The sequence below is a fragment of the Musca autumnalis genome, unplaced genomic scaffold (assembly GCF_047663935.1).
Source record: "Musca autumnalis isolate F117 unplaced genomic scaffold, ASM4766393v1 scaffold_5, whole genome shotgun sequence".
Lineage (NCBI taxonomy): Eukaryota > Metazoa > Arthropoda > Insecta > Diptera > Muscidae > Musca > Musca autumnalis.
Genome location: NW_027412088.1, coordinates 15,551,587 through 15,570,189, shown reverse-complemented (window position 1 = coordinate 15,570,189; position 18,603 = coordinate 15,551,587). Strand labels below are relative to the sequence as shown.

Sequence of the window (18,603 nt, the reverse complement as noted above, 5' to 3'; positions counted from 1 at the left end):
TTTCCGTAATTGGTGCCTGGTTCATCCTTCGGTCTAGCTCAGATAGTAGGGTGCTTTTGCTCAATTTTTCGGCATTCCATATGCGTGTTGATGTGCTCTGCCGTCTTGCTCTTACATCTTTTACAGCTTCTGTCATAACGTTGTACGATATGTACTGGTCGTCACTTCCTGTGTAAGATTCAAGGACTCTCCAGTCCAGTATTTTTGTGAGTGTTCTTTCGGTAGTTGGAGTTACATCTGGTATGGTGCCTTCACATCCGGGCCGTCTGAAAGTTGGAGTGTTTCCCGTGTTTGCTGCAATAAGACCAGCTCTGGCCATCATTTGGACTATCCTTCTGCCTCTTGCATCAGTGGTTTGCATTCCCCATTCTACAGCTCTGGAGTTTAGATCTCCTGCTAATATGACATGTCCTCTTGTTGTGCGAACGAAATCCTCGATCCAGTTTCCTTTCCCTCTTTTGTTGATCACCGGTATGTTTGTATTTGGGATCCAGAGTGCTGCTGTGGCGCTGTCGTCTTCAAACCATAAACCACTTTTTTTTCCTGTACTGTTCGCTTATAATAGCGATGTCGACTGATTCCTCTTTTACGATCTGTTGTAGAAGAACATCTGCTACTTTCCCTCTATGTATGTTTAGTTGGAGGATTTTCATGGTCGCGTCGTTTCTTGTCTATCTGCTTTGCATTTTCTTGACCCTGGCAAGTGATCGATCGGAGTCTTTCCTTGCTCCGAGCAAATACAGCATTTTGGTGGATTTTGACATTGTTTAAGTAGATGCCCTTCTTAACCGCATTGGATGCATATACCTTTTCTGTCTGGTCCTCTGCATTCCCATTGCCCGGGTCCAAGACCGAAACACTTGAAACAGCGTCTGTCTTCTTCTCGATATTTCAGTCTGCAGTTTGACGTCCATCCGATCTTTAGTCGCTCTGTCTTTAGGAGTTTTTTCGCATCGTTTGTAGGCATAACGACAAAAGCCTTTTTTTTGATTTCTTGAGTCTAGCTTTGTGAGTCGGACGCTCATATCTTCTTCGTTTGTTCCCGTATTCTTGAGGATAGCCGCAATTACGTCCTCCTTTGTAGTTGTGCAATCTATGTCTCTTATCTCAATTGCTGTTTTCGGCTTCAAATCTCTCACTTGTCCGGTTTCTTTCAGAGTATCTTTTATTGCATCTGAGAACTGTTTTGTTTTCCCTCCTCGGGCTAGTTCGAGAAGTATAGCACCATTTCTGGTCTTACGAATTGTGCGGACAGTAACGCAGCGTCTTTCGGTTTCACATTCTCCTTCAGTTTTTTTAAGACATCGGCATAAGTATGACCGTCGGCTGGTTTGACCAGAACGGCATTCGCACGAGATCTGGGCATCCTTTTCCTGTATTCAGCTCTTCCCTGTTTGGGAGCAGTTGATTGTTTTTACCCTCGGCGGCTTCATCAGATGCTTTCTTCTTTTCTCTTCTGAGTTCCTTATTTTGTGAGGTGTTCTTCATTCTCTTTCCAGGTGTTGGCATTTCTGCTGGGCTGGTTGCAACGGGTTTTTGTGGCAGCGTTCTTATATTCTCTAGATCGTTTGTAGCCATCACGGTACTTTCTGCCGATCTTTCACTTTTTCCTCTTTTGATTTCAGCGCCTATCCAGTTTCTTCTGTACTCTCCTAGTATGTCGAGTAGCTCCTCTAGTTCAGACACCCCATTCTGAACATCCATGCTGATGTTTCTCTGCCTGGTTATTGCTTGTCTGATTTTTTTTCAAAGCATTTCGGCATCTCTCAACTGTTTCTTCTTCAGAGTTCCTCATTTTAATGATGAATTCTTGTCTTGGTGAGCATATTTCTATTTCAGAACAGTTGTAGTTTGCTTCTATGGTCTCCGTCACCTTCTCCTAGGTGCTTCGTGGAGTCTCTTCTGAGGCAGGTGTTTTTCCTTCTGTGGGTTTAGACCGCTTTTGGGCGCTCTTGTTGGTGTTTGATGGTACACTTGTAGTGGGTTGTGGAGATCTTCTGGTCTTCCGGCTATGTTTGAATGGGTTTGCCCCAGGTGATTTGAGCTGTGGAGTTTGGTCAACGTTCTGTGGACTCTCTACTGCTTCTATGGTTACTGCTGGCAAGTTAACCGGAGTGCGCTGGATTTTTGAGCTTTTGTGAAAAGCTTTTTCTTCTTCTGAGGTTGTTGTTGTTGTAACAGTTCGGTTGTATTCGGAAGCTCTTTCCTGAAAATTATAAAGGAAGAATGGAACGAGAAAAGGAAATGGAATATATTATTAATCAGATGTGTGAATAGGATTTGATGTTGGCAATTGAAGGAATTGTGCTACTTCAATTGGATGTGACCACAAATCAACAGGGGTTAGATTTGTGGGGGCGGACGGACAGTTGAATAGATGTGAAGTATCGTGAGGGCTCTGATGGCAGGAGGGGCACCTGTTTATGGTACCGGGAACAATGCATTCTCTGTAGGAATTGAGAATGCTACTGTAACCAGACCTAAGTTGTGCCAGTATGGAACGAGTTTGCCTTGGAAGAAGCCTCTCACTATCCGAAATTGCTGGAGGATGTTGATTTAGGACTTTATTGTTTTTGTACACACTTATGGCTTCGGAGACCGCCCGTTGGTGCACAAGGCTCAGGGAGTCCGTGTAAGACAATCGGTTGACGTCCGATGGAATGACGTCTTGGATGTCATCACGGTAACACCTGAAGTCCTTACGGATGCGTCTAGGTGGTGGATCTTCCATCACTACGTGATGGTTGGGGTGACTCGGCTGATGGCTAGCCAGCAGGAACTGTCTAGTCAGCAACACATTATGTTGCCTGACTGACAGCATCCTGGTCTCCTCATGAAGATGATCCACCTGTGACATCTGGACGCAACCCGTAGCAATTCGGAGAGCATTATTTTGCGTCGTCTGCAGGATTCTCCATTGGGTGTCACTCAGGAAGGAAGTCCAAACCGGGGCAGCATAATTGAAGACAGACCGACCGATGGCCTTATAGGTCGTTATCAATGTCTCCTTATCTCTGCCCCAGGAGGTGCCAGCTAAAGCTTTAAGGACTTTGTTCCTGGATTTCACTTTCTGGTTGATGTAGGTGGCGTGCGAAGAGAAGTGGAGAAGATTGTCGAAAACTACCCCAAGGATCTTTGGACTATGAACAGTGGGGATACGTCTGCCTTCGACAAATACATCAAGCTGGTTGTTAACTTCCTTCGTCCAGGAAGTGAATAAGGACACTGAGGACTTTGTAGGGGATAGCTGAAGATTGCGCTCCCGGAAGAAATTTGTGATGGTGGCTAGGTAGTTGGAAATTCTAGCGCTTACGTCGTCGATGTCAACACCAGATGAAATTATGGTGCAGTCATCAGCATACGACACCACCGAAATATCTGCTGGCGGAGGAGGGAGATTAGCAAGATAGATGTTGAATAAAATGGGGGATAGCACTCCACCTTGGGGTACTCCCATTTTAATCTTGCGGAATTTGGATTTTTGGCCTCGGAATTCAACGAAGGCTTGCCTACCATTAAGGTAATTGGCAATCCAACGCTTGGCGTCATTGGGAAGGGTGGAATTCATGACGTCAGAAATCAGCATGGAATGGTCGACCGTGTCAAACGCCTTGGACAGGTCAAGCGCTGCCAGAATGGTCCGTTTGGGTGGTCGTAGCTGATTTAGGCCGTTCGCAATCTTTGTGGTTATCTCTTGCAAAGCCGTGGTTGTGCTATGAGCTTCCCTGAAACCATGTTGGTGGGAGGCAAGGTGGAAATGCTGTTTCAGGGATGGGAGCAATAGGGACTCTAAAACCTTTGCTACTGGTGAAAGCATGGAGATCGGGCGGTAGGATTCCCCATTTGTAGCGGATTTGTCTGGCTTTAGAATAGGAATTATACGAGCCACTTTCCAAACGTCAGGAATTACCAATTGGGAAATTGATAGTTCCAGGACCTTTGTCAAGTAGCTCAAACCTACTGCTCCCAACTTCTTTAACATTACCATGGATATGCCGTCTGGCCCAAGGGCTTTAGATGGTTTGGATTTGGAGATAATTCTCTCGACTTCACTGGATGTGAAGGAGATGGGCTGCGAATCACGCTTTAGTGACTTGCATCTCCGGAAAACGGCTCGCCTGGACCTGCTCTGCGAAGATGGATGCTCAATGAATTGGCGGCAGAACTGTGTTGCACACTTTTTGGCATCGGAATATGTAATGTTATTGAAGGCTATAGCAGGGAGATTTCTATTCTTGTTGGAACCAGATAGATGAGGTTGTAGGGGTTGCTATAGTTGGCATCAGTTTGTTTGGGTCCCAACTTAGAGCCGTTGTCCTTACACGTAATGCAGTTACCTTGTATGACCCCGAGGGTACCTTTGCAAGCAGTGAGGTCCTCGCAAGGGTTGACACAAGGTCTTATGGGCTCTTGTGTTCAGAGCCAGGTCGGTATAAATCAGGATTACATCAACTGAACCTGCAAGGTCAACTGAATGACGACGAAATAAGGAGCGTTCTCTAAGTCCTAGCCAGGGTTTTATTGGGACGGAAGACAAGCACGACATTAACCTGGAAGCCATTTCGGTGAGATATCACTCCCACCTACTGAGGTAACAGAATGCAGCGTCTGCCAGCCCGAGGCAATGAAGTCGTAATGTATCTGGATCGTTGTCCATGTTCGTTGCGGTGTCATCATCGTGGGGTTTGTTGATTGGGGGGACCACGGAGGCATCACTCTTCTGATTGCTCTCTCATTAGAGCACCCCCTGTGGGTGAAGCCTTAAGTAGATGGCGGCTTCCATTCGCCATGTCGTGAGAAGCTTTATCAGACGTTGATGTCTTTTTGTGACATATCCTCGGCTTTCACCGCTCAATGGTCTGGGACTGCTTATTTAATTCGCAGCTAACCTACATAAAATGTAGGCCATTCAGTTATCCGCCACTGACTGACCCACCATAGTAGCTCTGAGCATGAAGCCCTAGGAAATATTAAAATATTTAAATATTAAAATATTAAAATAATAAAATATTAAAGGATATTAAAATATTAAATACTATTCCTACTAAAAGTACACTCATCAATTTAGACAAATGCTCTGTTCCAGAACCTGCAAGAAGCTACTATTTTTTACTACGATAACACTTTTTCCTTTATGTTATCGGAAAAAATAGTAAAAATTAGTAGATTCTTGCAGTTCTGGAACAGACCAAAATAATTCCATATTTATTTTGTAATTGAAATGTAGATGGCGCTGTATGATTTATTTTGATACTAGTTCTTTAACTTATAGTATGTTTACATTGTGCTGGATTTAGCAAGTCCAGGGAAATTAAATTGTCTTTTGCATTGCATATACATATCTCATATATTAGATATTTACGAGGATTTATCACAAAATTGCTCTTATGTTAATAGACTTAAATTAGATAGTCTTAAAAGAGAGTGCTTGGGATCCATGTGACCAATTTATACTTTTTCCAGAAAGTTCTGGAAAAATTTCTTTCACAAACGTTTATCCTACTCTGAGAAAAAAACTCCTCACCATGTATTCAAACTATTTCCTTTTCTCCCTTCTAAGGCCTTCATTTTCACTTTCCGCCACTGGAGCATAAATGCTGACAATCACCCCGTAAATATTGAGTTGCTCAAACTTCGTCTTCACTCACTCCAAAATTCAATTTCTCAAATGCAGATAGGTACAACATTTTGTTGTTGTTGTTCTCGGTTGATTGTTGGCAATTGTCGTCGATGTCGTTGTGGCGCATCATCACAGCCATTATAGATGGCAACCAAAAAAGATTTCATTAACTTTTACTCAGAACTCATAAAAACCTCAACCAAGGGCTCGGTCAGTTAATAAAAGGAGGAAGAAGGGGGCGGGGAAATCTTTGTGATGTGGTTCCAACATTGTTCATTGTTGTTGTTCCATTCTGGAGTGGTGGGGGTAAGATACAAATTCCTAGACATTAAAATGAAATGCCATGCTGGGCAAATAGAAAAGGAAGTTGGGAGAGAAGTCGAAAACAAGGAAAACCGGAGGTATAATAAAATTTAATCACAAATTTGGTGTTATTTAATTAAAAAACAGTGGCCATCGATTTAGGATTTGGTTGGGCGGAAGTGATTTCCCTTTCTACTCAGTTTTCTAATTTTGGGGATTAGCAGAAATTGCTGGGAATTTTCTGCTAAATTTTTGGTGGAGAAAATTTAATTTAATTTTAAATTCTAATTTATGTTAAAAAAAGGCCCAGAAAAGTTAGCTATTTGCTTAATTGGCAGGGATTTTTAAAATTATTTAATTTCTGACCTTTTTTCTCTCCCTGCTTCCTCTTCTCCTTATTTAATTAAAAGCAAATTATCTGCTTGCTTGGCTAACAAATTACACCACATTAACTTTTATCACAATTACTGCAGCAAATTCAACTAAACAAGTTAACAAGAGCTTAAAGTTGAAAACTACCGCTCACTTGGTGGATTTTTTAGCAGATTTTTTTCTGTATAAAAAAAATAATTAATCAGAGTTATGCATCAAAGCAGCATCTTTAAAGACTCCGTGACTGCTTTTCTGTGACTGACTGACCGGTGGTAACAAGTTGTGGTGTTTTTCGGTTTGAAGTGGCTTTAATTCCGCATTTAAAAAACATTCTTTGAAAGTCATGATTTACTTCGGACAGAGTGGCTAGCTTCGGGGGAAACTATTCTTATTTTTTTGCCATGCTTTAGGACCGGTATTGCGTCACATAATTTGTATCTATTTTTTGTTCCTTTTTTCTTTCTTTTGTTTGAAAAATGATTGAATGCTTTTTCTTCTTTTGGAAGGGAGATAGACAAAATATGCAAAGTATGTAGACCTGATAAAGGGCATGATTGATTTCTTTGAATGTTCGGTTCCATAACAAAAGGACAACACGAGCCATGACCTTTTTGTGTATGTTAAAAGTTTTGCCTTTGAATAGATACGTATTGGCATTAGATTGATGAGATAAGCATTGCCGGTTTTTGCGGGGTTCATTTTGAACAAAGGCCTGTCAGTAATTATTTGTTATATTAACACGTACCCATCTCTTAGAGAAATACCAACATGAGGTGACCTTTTGGTCTCGGATTTGCTATGAAGTATTTCATGGATTTATTTGTTGTCTATTAAAGAGAATTATAGTTATTCCGCATTGGCGTTGAGTTGAATGATCGATGTACTTTTGTAATGCAGCAAGAAATCTTTGCCATGAGATCTTCAATCTATAGAACCCTATTTGGTAGTATTCTGTCAATGGAACATAATTAGCAGGTCTTCTATATGTAACTACATTTTCTATCTAAAGAAAACCTTAGGGACTTCTTCCTTCTGCAGAAAGCCTTAAGGATATATTCTATCTATGGGAGGTCATCTATCTATGAAAGTCTTCTACCTACACATTTACGATGTTTCTATCTATAGAATGCCTGTAGTAAATCTCCATAGAAGGACTTTTGGAGGTCTGGTATCTATAGAATACCTTTAAGATGTCCTGCATTTATAGAAGACCTTTAAGAACAGTTTTTGTCTATTGTGGTTGATTCTCTTCTTGAATTTTGAACGGTTTAATATCTATAGAGCAGAATCTTAGAAAAGAGGATAAAAATCGAAATTGTTTTGCTTTTTTGACCATTAAGATCCGTTTCGACAGAGTCCGAATATTCTAAAAGGATGTTGCTTGAGATCTGAGGTACATTTTTGTAGTTGGTTGATTGCTTAAAATTTGATCGGTTTGAAAGCTATATAACAAAACTTGAGAAAATTTTTTAAAAGGAATTTGACCATGGCGATTTTGACCTTGCAGATGAAGTTTGATGGGTTATATGTGTTCACAATTTTTGTTCTTTAAGACAAGAGCTACAACTTTGCCTCTGAGATAAATTCAAATTTCCTAACGGTTTGGAAGATATAGTCCTGACTAAATGACCCTTTTTACATCAAAGCCTCAAAACTTTGGAGGCCTATAACGGCGAAAGTTGATGAGATAAGGAAAAACTGCAAGATACGTGTCTTCCCATCTTCGTTGTTCTATCACACTGCGGTGTCAGAATATGGTTAATAATTTTCGTGTTGCACAGTGATATTAAAATTTTGAAATATTTAAATATTAAAATATTAATATATTAATATATTAAAATATTAAAATATTAAAATATTAAAATATTAAAATATTAAAATATTAAAATATTAAAATATTAAAATATTAAAATATTAAAATATTAAAATATTAAAATATTAAAATATTAAAATATTAAAATATTAAAATATTAAAATATTAAAATATTAAAATATTAAAATATTAAAATATTAAAATATTAAAATATTAAAATATTAAAATATTAAAATATTAAAATATTAAAATATTAAAATATTAAAATATTAAAATATTAAAATATTAAAATATTAAAATATTAAAATATTAAAATATTAAAATATTAAAATATTAAAATATTAAAATATTAAAATATTAAAATATTAAAATATTAAAATATTAAAATATTAAAATATTAAAATATTAAAATATTAAAATATTAAAATATTAAAATATTAAAATATTAAAATATTAAAATATTAAAATATTAAAATATTAAAATATTAAAATATTAAAATATTAAAATATTAATATATTAAAATATTAATATATTAAAATATTAAAATATTAAAATATTAAAATATTAAAATATTAAAATATTAAAATATTAAAATATTAAAATATTAAAATATTAAAATATTAAAATATTAAAATATTAAAATATTAAAATATTAAAATATTAAAATATTAAAATATTAAAATATTAAAATATTAAAATATTAAAATATTAATATATTAAAATATTAAAATATTAAAATATTAAAATATTAAAATATTAATATATTAAAATATTAAAATATTAAAATATTAAAATATTAAAATATTAAAATATTAAAATATTAAAATATTAAAATATTAAAATATTAAAATATTAAAATATTAAAATATTAAAATATTAAAATATTAAAATATTAAAATATTAAAATATTAAAATATTAAAATATTAAAATATTAAAATATTAAAATATTAAAATATTAAAATATTAAAATATTAAAATATTAAAATATTAAAATATTAAAATATTAAAATATTAAAATATTAAAATATTAAAATATTAAAATATTAAAATATTAAAATATTAATATATTAAAATATTAAAATATTAAAATATTAAAATATTAAAATATTAAAATATTAAAATATTAAAATATTAAAATATTAAAATATTAAAATATTAAAATATTAAAATATTAAAATATTAAAATATTAAAATATTAAAATATTTAAATATTAAAATATTAAAATATTAAAATATTAAAATATTAAAATATTAAAATATTAAAATATTAAAATATTAAAATATTAAAATATTAAAATATTAAAATATTAAAATATTAAAATATTAAAATATTAAAATATTAAAATCTTAAAATATTTTAATATTAAAATATTGAAACATTAAAATATTGAAAGGTTATGGTTAAAATAAAAAGCTTGCACTCCTTGAAATATTTTATATTGAAATATTAAATATTTAAATATTAAAATTATAAAGTATTAACATTTTTAGTGCCTAAAGTATTAACATTTTTAGTGCCTTTAAGAACCCTTCATCAAGTCTTCCATCTATAGTAGATCGACCCTAAGGAGGTACTCTATATACATATGTCTTCTTTCTTTAGAAGGCCTTTAGGCCTTATATCTATGGAGAAGTTTTTTTTTCTAAGAAGGACTCTAGGGTATATTCTTTCCAAGAAGACCTTTAGGAGCTCGTCTTTTTATAGATGTAGACTGTTAAGATATCTATAGTAGACCTTTATGAAGTCTACATTCTAATAAGCCATTTGGGAGGTATTTTATTTTTTTATCAATAGAGGACCTTTCGGTACACTTCTATTCTAGATTATCTGTAGGAGCTATGTATTTTTTCTTTAAAATACCTTTAGGAGGTCTTCGTTCTATAGAAAGCTTTTAGGAAGTCTATCTATAGATTAACATTACGAGGTATCGTTCTTATAGAATATTTTAGGGCGTCTTCTTTCTATAGCCGATGTTTTGAAGTTCTTCTTCTGTAAAAGACCTTTAAGCGATTTCCCACAAGACCTTTAGATGGTCTTCTAAAAGTCCTTTAGGTGTCTTCTGCTTATAGAAGACATTATGAAAGGTGAACGGTGATCAATCTACATCAAATTCTAGGACTTCTTTCTTCTTCTTTCTATAGAAGACTTTTGAAGGCCTTCTGTCTATGGAATACTTCTAGGAGGCCCTCCTCTTCCTATAGAATATCTTTAGGAGCTCTTCTTTATAAGAAGACCTTTAGGATATCTTCTTTCTATAGTATACCTTTTGAAGGTTCTCCATATGCAGTGGATTTTTAGGAGGTTTTCAATCTACAGAAAACTTTTATGAGATATTCTATCTATAAAATACCATAGAGGGTCTTCTGCCTATCCAATTCCTTTATGATCTTTTCTACCTATAGAAAGCTTCTATAACGTATTTTTTCTATAGAAAACTTTTAGGAGGTCCTTAATATATAGTCGACTTTAAAAAGGGCTTCTTCCTATAGTAGGCCTTTAGGAGAAGACATTTAAGAGGCACTTAATCTACGTGGACTTTTGGGAAATCTTCTATCTGTAAACTATCTGTAAATGTCTTCAATCTATAGAAGACCTTTTGCAGGTCTTCCTTCTATAGAAGAACTATGGGATACCTTTAGGAGGTATTTTTCATACATAAGACCTTTTGGAGATCTTCCATCTGTAGTAGGTCTTTTGGTTGTATTATTTTAAAGAAGGGCTATAGGAGGTCTTTATTCTAAAAATAACTTTTATTAAGTCTTCCCTTTTTAGAAGATCTTTATCGAGTATTTTTCTGGCGTAGACTTTATGAAATTCTTCTATATAAACGACCTTTAGGAGGTCTTCTGTCTCTAGAAGACCTTTATTAGCACCTTTTATCTATATACCACCATATAGTCACTAAGGTAATTAAAATCGCTAGAAATTATCGCTGCGCTTATAATTCCGTTAGGTTAAAATCTTAACCTGATCTCCTTGAGGTTGTCTATTGGCAACATAAGACCTCTTTAGTCAATAAAATGGCCATTGGTGTCTTCTACAGCCAATGGAACAGCTCTTGTTGTTGTCTATTGCAACAGGAGGCTCTTTAGGTTTTCCATAGCCGATAAGAGGCCTCTTGGTGTCTTCTATAAACATTGGAGACCTCTTCAGGTTGTCTGGTGGCAAATGAAGACCTTGTTAGGTATTTTTTAGCACATAAAAGGCCTCTTGGAGTCTTCTATAGGTAATTGAAGACATCTTGAGGAACAATGAAACAGCTCGTGTTGTTGTCTATTGACAACATAATACGTCTTTAAGTTTTCCATAGCCGATAAAAGGCCTCTTGGTGTCTTTTATAACCAATGGAAGACCTCTTCAGGTTGTCTACTGGCAAATGAAGACCTTGTTAGGTATTTTTTTAGCACCTAAGAGGCCTCTTAGTGTCTTCTATAAGTAATTGAAGACATCTTGAGGATGTCTATTAGCAACAGAAGACATCGGGAGGTCTTCTATAGCCGATATGAAGCCCCTTTAGGCGAAATGTATTTTTCTTTAAAAGACCTATAAGAGGTCTTCTAACTGTAGAACACCTTCAGGCTTCGTTCTATAGAAAGCTCTCTGGTTGTCTATTGGCAACAGAAGGCCGCTTTAGGTCTTCTTTAGCCGATAAGAGGTCCCTTAGTGTCTTCGATTGCCAATGGAGGTTGTCTATTGGCAAAATGAGACTTTTATATGTCTTCTATAGCCGATAAGAGGCCTCTTGGTGTCTTTTATAACTAATGGAAGACCTCTTCAGATTTCTTTTGATCTTCTATTGCTATTAAAATGCCTTTTGGGGTCTTACAATTTGTTTATGTTCAGTTAATTGTCTGTTCTTGGATAGTTTTGCAATTTTCACCGAATGTCATAGCATACTTTTAGGCTACATTTAGTTTAAAAATAAAAGTGACTTGTTTGGCATAATTATTTAATTAATGACGTATTAATTTTCAATTCCCGTGATATAATTACTCCTTTGTTTATATAAGTTTCGAACAAATTTCTATTTCAGCTTTAATAAAAATCCATAAATTACACATAGCCCCAAACTACTAATCGTCATTATTTGTTTTGCAACATTTCTCCCTGTGTATTTGAACACAAAAGTCTGGCAAGTCTTTATGTCAAATGCGATCATAGAAAAAGTAAAAGCTTTTTTCCCCTTTTGTTAATTTGTATTTCACGCGCTTTAGTTTAAACTTTTATTGTTTAACTTTTTTCTGCAATGGTGTTGGTTGTAAACAATTTTCAATTCAATGAAAAAGTTAAATTTTTTATTTCTCCCCATTGTTATCGTTTTTAAGAGAAGTTTCTCTTGATTGTCGATTGTTTGCATTGCGTTTTTATAATTTTTATTTTTTTACTTCACTTCGTTTGTGAGGAATGCCCACAATCTCATAAATGTAAGAGAAATCAGTAAGGCGATAATAACAACAGCAAACAGTAGCTACGGCGCTACTCTCAACAGAAAAATATACACTCAAGTGCTGCCGGCTGGGTGCTGCTGCCGTCGCCGACTAACATCGACAACATCTAAGATAAAGATAAAACACAATTGTGGCGTTGGTCGTCTAAAAGTTGGAAATAAATTTTAGTAACACAGGAAAAAAGGGAAAAATATTTAGGAAATATGTATATAGAAAAATATTAAAGACCATGACAAATTTTAATAATTATTAAAACAAAATAAATGTTCATGTTCTTCTGCGAAATGATTGTGGCATCGTTCTATAGCTAGAAGGTCTTTAGGACTTTAGGACTTGCATATAAGTGTAAAATTATTAGGTCCTGTAGTTGAGTCACCAAAGTGCTTATCCAGGAAATATGGACTTTCCCACAACGAAGTATTGTATCATCCCAATATAGGCCTCGAGGACAACCTGCTGCAAAAAAAAAATACATTTATTGTTTAGGTCTTTTATAGCCGATAAAAGGCCTCTTGAGGTTTTCTTGAGTGGAAAGAAGCTGTCCATTGGCAACGGAAGACCTTCTATAGCCGATATGAGGCCTCTTGGGTCTTCTATAGCCAATAGAAGACCTCTGAGGTTATCCATTGCCAACAAAATATCTTTTTCGGTCTTTTATAGCCGATAAAAGTCGTATTGCTGCTTTCTATAACCAATAGAAGGCCTTTTGAAGACATAAGACCTCTTTAAGTCTTCTATAGTCAATAAAGGCATCTTGGGGTTTTCTATGGCAAATAGAAGACCTGTTGAAGATGAAGAAGACCTCTCTAGCTGGTAAGAGGCCTTTTGGGGGGTTTCTATAGCCAATAGACAATAGAAAACCTCTTCAGGTTGTTTATATATCCGATAAAAGGTCTCTTGGGCTCTTCTATAGCCAATAAAAGTCCTCGTGAGATTGTCTATTGGAAACAGAAGATCTCTTTAAGCCTTCTATAGCTTATAGAAGACCTCTTAGTTTATTCATAGCCAATAAAAAACATCTAAGGTTATCTATTGTCAACAGAACACCTCTTTAGGTCTTATATAGCTTATAAAAGGCATCTTGCGGGCTTCTATAATACATAGAAGACCTTCTGAGGTTGTCTATTGGCAACAGAAGGCCTCATTAGGTCTGCTATAGCCTCTTGGGGTCATCTATGATCAATAGAAAAACTTTTGAGGTTGTCCATTGGCAACAGAGGACCTCTTTAGGTGTTCTATAGTCGATAAGAGGTCTCTTGTGATTTTATAGTCGACGAAAGATCTCTTGACGTTGTCTATTGGCAACAGAAGACGAAAGGCCACTTGGTTGTCTTTTAGTATGAGTTATAAGAGGCCTATAGGGTTCTTATGTAGCCAATTGAAGACCTCTTACAGTTGTCTATGAGTAACAGAAGACACATAGAAAACTATAGAAGAAGCCGATAAAAAGCCTCTTGGAGTACTAGAATGGCTCTTGAGGTTGTCTATCGGCAACAGAAGGTCTCTTTGGGTTTACTATATTAGCAACAAAAGACCTCTTTAGGTCTTCTATAGCAGGTAAAACGCTTGGCAACAGAAGACCTCTCTAGCCGATAAGAGGCCTCTTGGGATTTCAAAACCGACCAAAGATTTCTTGAGGTTGTCAATTGGCAACAGAAGATCTCTATAGATCTTCTATAACCGATAATAGACCTCTTGGGGGTCTTTTGGTATTCTACAGCCGATAACAGACCTCTTGAAATTGTATATTGGCAACAGAAGACCTATTTAGGTGTTCTATAGCCGATAAAAGGCCTCTGGGTGTTTCAAAAACGACCAAAGATCTCTTTAGGTTGTCTATTGGCAACAGAAGATCTCAATAGGTCTTCTATAGCCGACTTAAGGCCTATTGGGTCTTCTATAATTAGTTAACTATTGGTAACATAAGACCTATTTAGGTCTTCTATAGCCGATAATAGGCTTCATGGTTGTCTATTGGCAACAGAAGATCTATGTAGGTCTTCTAAGCCGATAAAAGGCTTCATGGTTGTCTTTTGACATTCTATAGCCGACTAAAGGCCTCTTATGGTCAATAGAAGAACTCTTGAGGTTAACTATTGGCAACAGAAGACATATTTAGGTCTTCTATAGCCGACTAAAGGCCTCTTGGGTCTCTTATGGTCAATAGAAGGAATTTGGAGGTTATCTTTTGGCAACAGAAGACCTCTTTATGTAATCTATAGCTGATAAAAGGCCTCTGAGGTTTCTAAAAACGACCAAAGATCTCTTGAGGTTGTCTATTGGCAACAGAAGATCTCTATATGGTCAATAGAAGAACTCTTGAGGTGTTCTCTAGCCGATAAAAGGCCTCTGGGGGTTTTAAAAACGACCAAAGATCTCTTGAGGTTGTCTATTGGCAACAGAAGATCTCTATAGGTCTTCTATAGCCGACTAAAGGCCTCTTGGGCCTCTTGAGGTTGTCTATTGGCAATAGAAGATCTCTATATGGTCAATAGAAGAACTCTTGAGGTGTTCTCTAGCCGATAAAAGGCCTCTGGGGGTTTTAAAAACGACCAAAGATCTCTTGAGGTTGTCTATTGGCAACAGAAGATCTCTATAGGTCTTCTATAGCCGACTAAAGGCCTTTTGGGCCTCTTGAGGTTGTCAATTGGCAACAGAAGATCTCTATATGGTCAATAGAAGAACTCTTGAGGTGTTCTCTAGCCGATAATAGGCCTCTGGGGGTTTTAAAAACGACCAAAGATCTCTTGAGGTTGTCTATTGGAAACAGAAGATCTCTATAGGTCTTCTATAGCCGACTAAAGGCCTCTTGGGTCTTCTATAATTAACAGAAGACCTATTTAGGTCTTCTATAGCCGACTAAAGGCCTCTGGGGGTTTTAAAAACGACCAAAGATCTCTTGAGGTTGTCTATTGGCAACAGAAGATCTCTATAGGTCTTCTATAGCCGACTAAAGGCCTCGTGGGCCTCTTGAGGTTGTCTGTTGGCAACAGAAGATCTCTATATGGTCAATAGAAGAACTCTTGAGGTGTTCTCTAGCCGATAAAAGGCCTCTGGGGGTTTTAAAAACGACCAAAGATCTCTTGAGGTTGTCTATTGGCAACAGAAGATCTCTATTTTTTCTTCTATAGCCGACTAAAGGCCTCTTGGGTCTCTTGAGGTTGTCTATTGGCAACAGAAGATCTCTATATGGTCAATAGAAGAACTCTTGAGGTGTTCTCTAGCCGATAAAAGGCCTCTGGGGGTTTTAAAAACGACCAAAGATCTCTTGAGGTTGTCTATTGGCAACAGAAGATCTCTATAGGTCTTCTATAGCCGACTAAAGGCCTCTTGGGCCTCTTGAGGTTGTCTATTGGCAATAGAAGATCTCTATATGGTCAATAGAAGAACTCTTGAGGTGTTCTCTAGCCGATAAAAGGCCTCTGGGGGTTTTAAAAACGACCAAAGATCTCTTGAGGTTGTCTATTGGCAACAGAAGATCTCTATAGGTCTTCTATAGCCGACTAAAGGCCTTTTGGGCCTCTTGAGGTTGTCAATTGGCAACAGAAGATCTCTATATGGTCAATAGAAGAACTCTTGAGGTGTTCTCTAGCCGATAATAGGCCTCTGGGGGTTTTAAAAACGACCAAAGATCTCTTGAGGTTGTCTATTGGAAACAGAAGATCTCTATAGGTCTTCTATAGCCGACTAAAGGCCTCTTGGGTCTTCTATAATTAACAGAAGACCTATTTAGGTCTTCTATAGCCGACTAAAGGCCTCTGGGGGTTTTAAAAACGACCAAAGATCTCTTGAGGTTGTCTATTGGCAACAGAAGATCTCTATAGGTCTTCTATAGCCGACTAAAGGCCTCGTGGGCCTCTTGAGGTTGTCTGTTGGCAACAGAAGATCTCTATATGGTCAATAGAAGAACTCTTGAGGTGTTCTCTAGCCGATAAAAGGCCTCTGGGGGTTTTAAAAACGACCAAAGATCTCTTGAGGTTGTCTATTGGCAACAGAAGATCTCTATTTTTTCTTCTATAGCCGACTAAAGGCCTCTTGGGCCTCTTGAGGTTGTCTATTGGCAACAGAAGATCTCTATATGGTCAATAGAAGAACTCTTGAGGTGTTCTCTAGCCCATAAAAGGCCTCTGGGGGTTTTAAAAACGACCAAAGATCTCTTGAGGTTGTCTATTGGAAACAGAAGATCTCTATAGGTCTTCTATAGCCGACTAAAGGCCTCTTGGGTCTTCTATAATTAATTAACTATTGGCAACAGAAGACCTATTTAGGTCTTCTATAGCCGACTAAAGGCCTCTTGGGCCTCTTGAGGCTAACTATTTGCAACAGAAGATCTCTTTAGGTGTTCTCTAGCCGATAAAAGGCCTCTGGGGGTTTTAAAAACGACCAAAGATCTCTTGAGGTTGTCTATTGGCAATAGGAGATCTCTATAGGTCTTCTGTAGCCCATAAAAGTACTCTTGGGTCTTCTATAACTGATAGAAGACATTTTGAGGTTATCTATTGGCAACAACGACCTATTAAGGTCTTCTAAACCGATTAAAGGTCTCTTGGGTATTTTATGGTCAATCGAAGATCTCTTGAGGTTGTATATTGGCAACAGAGGACCTCTTTCGGTCTTCTATAGCCAATAAAATGTCTCTTGGGGTTGTCTATTAGCAACAAAGGACCTCCTTAGGTCTTCTTTAGCCGGTAAAAGGCCTCTGGGGGTCTTCTATGATCAATATAATACCTCTTAAGGTTACTTATTGGCAACAGAAGACCTCTTGCGGTCTTCTATAACCGATAAGAGGCCTCTGCGGTTATATATTGGCAACAGAATAAATACTTTGTTAGGTTTTTTATAGCCAATAGAAGACCTCTTCAGGTTGTCTATTGAAAACAGAAGGCCTCTTTAGGATTTCTGTAGCCGATAAAATGCTCCTGGAAACAGAAAATCTATTGATGTCTTCTGTAGGCAAAATATGACCTATTTAGGTCTTCTGCAGCCAACAGAGGTCTGTTGTTTTCTGGACAGAATACCTTTTACGGCCTTCTGTGAGCAACAGGTAAAAGTTTGAGATCAGTCATTGGAAGACCTATTGAGGCCGATTCTTAACATTGAACGCCACCTATACTTCAATTTTAATAATCGTATTTGGTAGAATTTTTTTGCATAGTTTTAGGCGCTTTGTTTTAGAAATGCATCGTAATCCCATTTTATTATGATCAGGAATCAGCCTTGTTAAAATAATGTTAATAACGAATCCGTTTGAGACAAGTTGGATGCAATTTTGAGGTCTGTCTGGTAAGACAGATTTCCTCCAAACTAAGATCAAGTTCAAAGATGAGAGATGACGATCCAATCCTTAGGGTAGCTTCCCTACACATCTTTACAAAAAGTTTTGCAGTTCAATGGATGATGATTAAGGTTACTTATTGGCAACAGAAGACCTCTTGCGGTCTTCTATAACCGATAAGAGGTCTCTGTGGTTGTCTATTGGCAACAGAATACTTCGTTAGGTCTTTTATAGCCAATAGAAGACCTCTTGACGTTTCTGTAAGCAACAGGTGAGACTTTGAGATCATTTATAGGCATTGGAAGACCTATTGAGGCAAATACTTAACATTGAACACCACCTATACTTCAATTTTAATATTATTTGGTAGAATTTTGTGCATAGTTATAGGCGCTTTGTTTTAGAAATGCATCGTAATCCCGTTTTATTATGATCAGGAATCTGCCTCGTTGAAATAATGTTAATAACAAATCCGTTTGAGACATGTTGGATGCGATTTTGAGGTCTCTCTAGTAAGACAGATTTCCTCCAAACTCAAATCAAGTTCAAAGATGAGCGATGACTATCCAATCCTTAGGGTAGCTTCCTTACAAATGTTTACAAAAAGTTTTGCAGTTCAAGGGATGATGATTGAAATTTTCACCAAAAGGTTGTCCTTTTGCTCCTGATTGTGGCATGTCACTTCCTGATATAATTTGTCCAAAAGTTCTAAAAACCTCTACCGGTTGAGTTTCCGATTTTGCCGAAACTAAGATAGTTTTGTAATTTT

General features: G+C 36.4%; 1 protein-coding gene across 2 annotated transcripts in view; it reads left to right on the top strand.

Annotated features, from left to right (window-relative positions):
* The window catches only part of LOC141406439 (uncharacterized), a 365,311-nt gene that overhangs the window by 153,120 nt on the left and 193,588 nt on the right, over positions 1–18,603 (top strand). The window lies entirely within an intron of this gene.